General features: G+C 38.7%; 1 pseudogene; it reads left to right on the top strand.

Annotated features, from left to right (window-relative positions):
* The first annotated feature begins 705 nt into the window (after window positions 1–705).
* LOC118998009 (protein BTG3-like) lies at window positions 706–1,764 on the top strand (annotated as a pseudogene).
* The last annotated feature ends 6,774 nt before the right edge of the window (window positions 1,765–8,538 follow it).

Genomic DNA, 8,538 nt, shown 5'->3' with positions numbered 1-8,538 from the left:
TTGTCTCTCACCACCTGGCTTATTTCACTTAGCATAATGCTCTCTAGTTCCACCCATGCTGTCACAAAGGGCAGGAGCTGTCACTTGGAGAAGTGTCTATTCAAGTCCTTTGCCTATTTTTTAATTGAGTTTTTGTCTTCCTGGAGTGGAGTCGTGTGAGTTCTTTATATATTTGGGAAATCAAACCCTTGTCCAAGGTATAATTGGCAAATATGTTTTCCCATATAGTTGGTTCTCTTTTCATTTTAATGCTGTTTTATTTATCCTTGATATTTTTCTTTTTAAAAATCCTAAAAGCTTAACTAAGACAGAAGGATATATCATGATCCAAACTTCAGCAGACACAAAGACCCACCCTACTATAAATATTAAGAAATTTCTCAAGAATTCAGAGTTTATCTAAAATGATACTGGTATGGAGTAATTCTAATATCTTTTTAATGTACCTGTAGAAAAGAATAAACAAATCAATCTGTTTTTGGTGATCTTCAAATGTTGGAACACTGAAATGAAAAAATTAAAAATATGTAACATAGAGTTATTCTTGTAAGAATGGCATCTATGAAAACAACATCACTTTTCCAGGGCTGCAGGAATTTTCATGTTTGGCTTTAGCAAACTTAAACCACTCTGGGATGTAGGAGGCACAGGAGCTGGCCTCCTGAGGCAGCACCCTTGGCTCCTTGCCTGGAGATGGCCAGGGCACCCAATTTACAACACCAGGGAAGTGGCAGCAAAAAGATGAGTGAAATTGCTGCTGTTGTCTTCTTTTTCACAAAGCTTATTCAAAAATATGATTAAGTTGAAAAAAGAAGCAAATGAGAGGTTTGCTAAGAAAATAATGCTAATACTTCAAGAAAAATCTAAAAATCACTGGTATCCTGAAAAACCATCAGAAGGACAGGCCTACAGGTGCATTTGTGTCAGTAAGTTTCAGAGTCGATCCTGACATCTTGAAAGCATTGTGAGACGAGATGAGTCTTGTACAGTGACCTGGACTTGCCAAAGGAACTCATTCTGTGGGTGGACCCATGTGAGGTGTGCTGTTGGTATGGAGAGAAAAACAAGGTGAATGAATTAAGCAAAAAACAAAACAAAACTTCATAGACACAGACAACAGTGTGGTGATTACTGTGATTACTACAGAGAGAGGGAAGTGGAGAGGGAAGAAAAAGGGAAAGAGGAGATAAATGGTGATAGAAGCAGACTTGACTTTGGGTGGTAAATGCACAGTATACTATACAGATGATGTACCGTAGAATTATACACTTGAAACCTATATAATTTAATTAACCAATGTCACCCCAATAAATTCAATAAAAGATTTAAAAATATAATACATTCATTGTTGCCAGCTTTGAAATGAACATGAGAACAAGGACAAGATCTCTAAGAAAGTTACCAGGGCCCTTGACAAGGTTACCTCTGATTATCATTCGGGATTCTCTTCTTCAGATGTAGAAACAAGTAACGAAGCAAAAGTGAAACCTTTCCAGTGACTGCAATTCCAAGCCTTGTGTATCAGATTTCAGAACTGACATTCCCAGCTCTTCTAGTGCGGCACCCTTTGCCCAGACAAGGCCAGGAATGTACCGAGGGACTGGCCATCAGAGTTACTCACCTCATCCTGTTCCATTTGGCATCCAAGTCAGGGAAGGTAAGAATAAACCATATGGCCCAATTCTAGTAGTCTGGGTACCTCCTCCTGGAATGCATTGTGACCGGAATCATTGGATTAATCCTCACATGTTAACACCTCACTAGCTGCTTTGGATGTTGTTGGTGCTGAAGGAAGGTAGAATAAGTCTGACTACATGTTGAAAGTTACAAGTTCATACCCATGATAGTCAAGTTGGATGGATCAAACCATCAAACTTTTTTTATAAAGAAGTTATTGAGAATAATCTTTCTTAAAACATATATGCACTTTATTTTTTATTTATTTATTTTCAGAGAGAGGCGAAGAGAGGAAGAAAGAAAGAGAGAGAAACATCAATGTGTGAGAGAAACAACAATGGGTTGCCTCTCACACATTCCCAGCTGGGGATCTGGCCTGCAGCCCAGGCATGTGACCTGACCAGGAACTGAATCAGCCACCTTTCAGTTCACAGGACGGTGCTCAGTCCACTGAGCCACACCAGCCAAGGTCACATATTCACTCGAGATACATTGATATAGTTTCAGAAACTTTGTTAAGGTTAGTCAAGTGCCTGAGTTTTAAATTTTGGACTTGAGTATCTACATGCTGTGTATCAACTCTGTTGTATATGAGAACACTGTAAGAGTGGACAGTCTGTTCTAGCACCTTTGAGCATTTACTTTATAAAGAATATGTTGGTTATTTATATACAAGGAAATATATTTTATGTCATTGTTGTTTAGAAGAATTGTCCGAAATCATGTAGTTGCAAATAAAAAGTAGTTTGAGGCATGGGAAAATAAATAAATAGAGCCACTCTGCTGTCTCAAAAGAAAGACCATTTCTCTGAAATTAAAATGCAGATCAGCTAGATTTACAATGATCACTTAGATTCCGATTGGATATAAATAATAGGGATATAATGGAATATGGACTCAAAAACACTGCCCCCTCCCTGCATTAAGAAGTTTCAGGCTGGCCTTAAGGTCACAAGATACAATCTTGGAAATACAGACATGAGTAAATCCACATGTACCTAGGTAATATAGAACTGAATTAAATTGGATGTCATACTTACAGTACATGCTGGTTTTTCATTCCTCCTCACACTATATTCCTCTTACATAATTTTTGCTTTCAAAAATCATCCTCTCAGAATTGAAAGGAAACCATGTAGCAGTTAGTTTGATGAAAGTTTTAGATAAGAAAGAGAGACAGTAGGAGAGAGAGGAAGTTAGAAATAAATGGAGTTTTCTTTATATAATATCATTTTGTTTTTGGTCCTGGCAGGGTAGCTCAGTTGACTAGAGTGTCATCCCAATGTTCCAAGGCTGTGGATTCCATCCTTGGTCAGGACACATATGAGAATCAACTGAGAATCAACCAATGAATGCACAAATAAGTGGAACCACAAATCAATGTATCTATCTCTCTCTCCCACTTCCTCTCTCTATAATCAATAAATTTAAAAATGAATCTATTATCCATAGTGCTAAAAATTCATGATTATTTAATCCATAACTCTATACTATTGATATTTTGTATTATACCATTCCCATATTTTTCTAAGAAAGTGTTTCTACCTAATCTTTATTTATTGATCTTTTTTTTAGAGAGAGAAAGGGAGGGAGAAAGGAAGAGAGAGAAACGTGGGTTTGCTGTTCCACTTATTTATGCATTTATTGGTTGATTCTTCTATGTGCCCTGACCAGAGATCAAACCCGCAGCCTTGATGTATTGGGACAATGCTCTAACCAACTGAGCTACCTGGCTAGGGGGTACCTATCTGATCTTATATTTTTATAAAAGTGATTTTACATTATTGATAATGTAGCTTACTTTCACTAAATATATCATAAACATTAAATATTCTGTAATTGACCTCATTCTTGTTGAAAACCGGAGAGTGTTCAGACATATTACAGAAGCAGACCAGGTTGCTTATTAACGCAGTCATCCACATGGCTCCAGTCTAAGCTATGTGATGATTTGAATATATCTCTGAAGACATAAGACAAACACTCAAGGAGGGAACACAGAAACAACTGGGTTTGGTATTTAGTGGCTAGAAGTAATATGGCCCATTTAAGGATCAGACTAAAGCAACATTAATCAAGGTCCAAGGAATTTGTTCTACAGATCAGTATAAAACTCTTTTTAAAACATAGCCTTCTGATTCACAGGAACAAACACAAAGGACACATGGACAATAACTAAGGGGGGTGGGGATGGAAGGGAGATGGGGAGCACTGGGCGGGGTGGGCAAGATTGGGAATATAAGACAGAAAGCTGTACTTGAACAATAATTAAATAAATATAAATTTTTAAAAAACCATAGCCTTCTTTCTAAAGTATAAGTATGCTACTTGACAGAATGTGTATTTAAACAACCAGAGAAAAATAATTTATTATCTGCTTCTCAATCCATAGTTGGTAGAATGCATTTTCATACTTTCATAAAGAAATCTTACAGCTCTGTGTCTTCACCCAGAAGATAAGGATAGAAATATCTGAAATGGCAACCTCCAAGGTTGCCATTAGGATTGAATAAAAATAATTCATGGTCAAGTGTTTTTGAAAGATACAGATAAAATATTTCTATAAAGAAACAAAGAGCCCTGGCTGGTGTGGCTCAGTGGATGGAGCACCAGACTGCGAACCAAAGGGTCACCAGTTCGATTCCCAGTCAGGGCACATGCCAGACTTGTGGGCCAGGTCCTCAGCAGGGAGTGCGTGAGAAGCAACCACACATTGATGCTTCCCTTCCTCTCTTTCTTCCTCCCTTCCCCCTCTTTAAAAATAAATACATAAAATCTTTAAAGAAGCAAAGAAACATCATAGCTATCCCTAAATTGAAATAAAAGAAAAAATGTTCTCATAAAACTAAAAAAATCTACTTATTAAAGCCTATTAAAATATGGGGATTTTAAAAGGAAATACACAAAAATGTTAATCACAGTTATATAGAAGAACTATACAATAGCTAATTTTTTTCTTATTGGTTATTTTTTAAAATGAACATATACTACTTGTGACAGAATAAAAAAATTTACGAAGATTTTGATTACATTGTAATTAATGTTAAAAAACTAAACAACTATCCAGAGAAGTCACTAATGATTGCTAAATTCTACCTCAAAGCTTGACTACAAAAACAAAGCCAGTAACTGGGTACAGCTTACTTGTTCTAGAAAAATCCAACTGTGAACTTTCACACATATATCTGAGTCAGGAAACCCCACAGCTGCTTGGAGATGGCTAGTTAGGGTGTATCAAAATTGCAATTCTAATTGATGAACCAAGACACAGTCTGTCAAATGTTTTAGGAAAGTACGGGTGGGGGTGTGGGACCATAAGCTCAGCAGAGTCAGCTACAGTATCACAGGGCCCATTCCTAGTCACCTACTGGGCCTCTACAGTTGTGTTGTCCAAGGAACACATATCTTCTACTGGCAGCAATCACTGACATTGCTTGGTGGGTGGTACATCCCCAAAGGCAGAGAGTTTTACTTCCATGAGGGGATCTAAGTTTAAATTTCAGGTTTCCAAAAATTCATTTACAAATGGAATTCTCAAGCTGCCTACCATCCTAGGATATCCTGCACCTCTAAGACATGGCTCCTTTTCTTCATGTACTCATAAGACCTACAGAGGTCCTTGGGCAGACACCATACCTAAGCCACCATGTACTTGACAGCTGTCCAACAGATGAGCGTGTATGTAACTCAAAACTCATAACTAGTCCTTCATCTTAATTCATAATTTCTTGGGTAATTCTGATAAGAACATTCTGGGATTGAATTAAATTTTTAACATATTCACATTTTAAAAAAAGTATCTGATACCTAGTTCATAACACAATTTCCTATGAAAGATAAAAATCAAGAACAGAAGAACATTTCCCAGAAAAGAAGCAGGGATGATTTCATATTCGTTCTGTCTCTTTCTCTTCTTTATACACAATATACACACAACTTGCTACATATACTTTAAACTGCCAAGGAATCCCAGTTTTTGGTGCAATTTTTCAGGGAGTCAGAGATATTGTGTGTTAAGATACAATCTGCACCTTCGATGGTGTGGCTCAGTTCGTTGAGTTCGGGCCTGCAAACTGAAAGGTCACTAGTTTGATTCCTGGTCAGAGCACACGCCTGGGTTGTGGGCCAGGTCTCCGGTTGTGGGCATGTGAGAGGCAATTGATTAATGTTTCTCTCCCTCTCTTTCTCCCTCCCTTTCCATTTCTCTAAAAATTAAATAAAATGTTTAAAAGGAAACAAAAATAAAAGACACAATCTGCTTCAAAATCACAAGGTACACCACCTGGTAATGGCAATTTGGGGTATGCAGGCACACAATGTAAACAGCTTCCATTTTTCTTTTATGTATCTCTTAAAACATTTGCAAATGTTCAATGAGCCAGTATGTCTACTTTTAGAAGCTGAAAGCATAACAGAGAAAATTTAAAAACAAAAAGCATCATAATGTGAGAAACTTGAAGCTTTCCTGCTAAGATCAGATACATGGTAAAGATATTCCCTCTCACCTGTCTCTTTTGACTTCACACTAGGAGTTTTAGCTAATGTAATGAGACAAGAAAAGGAAATAGAAAGGATACAGTTTAGGAAGAAATAAATAAAATTGTCTTTGTTCACGGATGGCATGATAGTCTTTATAGAAGATCCAAAAGAATTGTCAAAACAAGGAACTAGCAAGCTATTATCCCAAAGATTCTTACAGCTGTGGCGGATCACATCTAGTGACCCCAAGATGTGCTTCTGTAGAATGCAGATTATTTTGAGTTAAGGCCAACTTGAGCTTCAGGCTCAAGAGAAACTTTTGCTCCTTGCTCTAACTATCTAGAATTTGAATTAGGGGCCTTGCCCATAATAAAAGACTATCAGTGACAATCTCTTTTTGACCCACCTATAAGGCAGGGCAAGCTTCTCTCTACCAAACATCTGCCCTTCTTACTACTCTGCAATGACCCCCTGAAGCCCCCAAGGTACGTTACTTCCCTAGCTCAGAACATAACTCAACTCTCAACTTTGGTGCATGTGGGATCTCTGGCTCTGTCATGCATGTGATATTCTCATACATATGTATGTATTAAATTTGTTTTTTTTCTCTCACTAATCTGTCTCATATCTATTTGATTATCAGAATAGCTAAAAGAACCTTAAGGGCAGAGGAAAGTTTGTCTCTTCCTGACAAAGGATTCAAAGTTAATATATAAAAGTCAGTTTGCAAATCACTTAGCAATGGATCACATATTGCCATCACTAGCTTCATGCCAGACTTTCTTGTGATATGCCTTCCTGACTATCTTTGAGAGTCACCAGCATAATCCCCAAGCAGTTGTGAGAGTTCCGGAGAAAATCTGGCAGCTCCTCACTCATCTTCTGAATAGGTAGGAAATTGTGTAGATATACATCTCAGGGAAAGCAGAAGTCCCCTGGGCTTCCTTTTTCTGTGGCTCATTCAGACTTGGGTCTGCTGGCACTGTCTTCACCGATCAGAATGAGCGGTTTCCCTTCAGGCCCTTGCTTACCACCACCTCCAACCAGCTACCCCCACACTCCACCCTAAATCTTTGGTTTGCAGTTGATTCCCCAGTACTCTCAGAAAGTGGCTAATGGCCATAGTGAAACCGGAAAAGCCAGCGTTCATGATGCCTGTCACCTACCAGGCCTAACAATCAAAGACAGGGATTGAATCTTTGTGGACGCTTTATTCGGATGGTTGGTGATCTGAGAAAATGCAGGTTTGTACCCTAACAGACCATCTTGTATTCCATTTTAAATGGGCACTTATTATAATGACAAGAAAATTGTAAGGGATTTGGAACTCAGGGGAAAAATTAATAAGATAAAAAGCTGCAGCATTCTTTCACCTGTGTCCTGGGCGGTAAACATCTCACCCTGGAGCACAATGGCTCAGATACCATCCTGATTGCCTGCAGCCCTCCTGAGGCACAAAGGTGGAACTGCTTCAGGTCTCCTGGAGTCAGGGTGGGTCATATCTTCAGTCCCTGCAACAATAGCTTTCTGCAGACATTAATTACTAAGCTTATCAGCTATTAACTGAAACTAAAATTTTTCCAACATTTGAGTCACCTGTTAACGGGGGTTTAATCGAGTATTAAGTGTTGGAAACAACAAACCTCATACTTCATCAAAGACATCTGGTAGAGCTGAGCTGTTAGATAGACTGTTCGACTATGTAGAGGAAGGCTCTGGTTGGATAGCTCAGTTGGTTAGAGCATCGTCCCCATAAGCCAAGGTTGCAAGTTTGATCCCCAATCAGGGCACATACAAGAATCAGCCAGTGAATCCATGGATGAGTGGAACAGGAAGTCAGTGTTTCTCTCCCCCAACACCCTTCCCTCTCTCTCAAATCAACTTAAAAAATATAATTTTTAAATGTGTGAAGGAAGAATATTACAGGTGTGGTGGGGAACTTTTGAGCTCATGGGGATGCAAGTCATTTAGCACAGTGCATATTGCCAGGAAGCCAAGAACCCATTTTCTTTGACACCCAGAGAACAAGACTCTGTATTCAAGGAGGCCCTGCCATGACAGCAGCTCTGTGCTGGGAAACACTGGGACACAACTGAGAGAAAATTCATGACTCCTGCTCTTGAAGAGCTCAAAATATAGTTAATATGTGAGGATTTGACTGTTGTACAGGGGCAAGGTGGTATTGTCCCTTCTTCCCCTCCACCGTTCCCCATCCCCATGTGCGTGCACACATGTTCCTGGTAATCATCATTCTGCTTATACACATAGTTCTTTAAAGACAGTCTTCACCAAATCAAGTGCTGTTATTTAAGCTTTGTCTTTCTTTTGAGCTCTGGCTTTGGTTCCCTCCTACTCTTCAGCCATACCTTCTGTCGCCATAGG

Source organism: Sturnira hondurensis, unplaced genomic scaffold (genome assembly GCF_014824575.4).
Source record: "Sturnira hondurensis isolate 20B ecotype Veracruz unplaced genomic scaffold, ASM1482457v3 Scaffold0013559, whole genome shotgun sequence".
Taxonomy (NCBI): Eukaryota; Metazoa; Chordata; class Mammalia; order Chiroptera; family Phyllostomidae; genus Sturnira; species Sturnira hondurensis.
Note: the sequence above shows the minus strand (reverse complement) of the source record. Positions and strands in the feature narration are given on the sequence as shown.